The sequence below is a fragment of the Penaeus monodon genome, chromosome 15 (genome assembly GCF_015228065.2).
Source record: "Penaeus monodon isolate SGIC_2016 chromosome 15, NSTDA_Pmon_1, whole genome shotgun sequence".
Classification (NCBI taxonomy): domain Eukaryota; kingdom Metazoa; phylum Arthropoda; class Malacostraca; order Decapoda; family Penaeidae; genus Penaeus; species Penaeus monodon.
In genome coordinates, this window is record NC_051400.1 from 3,233,990 (window position 1) to 3,234,311 (window position 322).

The 322-nt window shown below is 54.0% G+C and overlaps 1 protein-coding gene across 1 annotated transcript in view; it reads left to right on the top strand.

The window, feature by feature from the left end:
- LOC119581634 (TOX high mobility group box family member 3-like) overlaps positions 1-322 on the top strand; it is a gene marked incomplete at its 5' end in the record, with an annotated part of 37,288 nt that overhangs the window by 20,222 nt on the left and 16,744 nt on the right.

Below are 322 nucleotides of genomic sequence, written 5' to 3' on the forward strand. Positions count from 1 at the left end.
AGCGACGATGGGCGTCCGGCACCGGAAACGCAATCCCGCCGGCCGTAAATCTCATGCATATGCAACTTGTAGTATAAGAGGCCAATTTCAATTAGGCAACCAATTATTCGGCAAAATAGGGTCAAGTCCAAAGTTTATTACGTCCGTTAAATGGATCAACTCAACATGAAAGCAGTAATATGCATATCATTGACGGACGCGCGGGCCGGCGGGGCACATGCACGCGGGAGCCAAACGGCCGTCCGTAATCGCTGCGGACACTGCCTCGAGGTCCATAACGGGTTATCGTCCGTGGAGGATCGTGGGCGCGTGCGCGTACGTG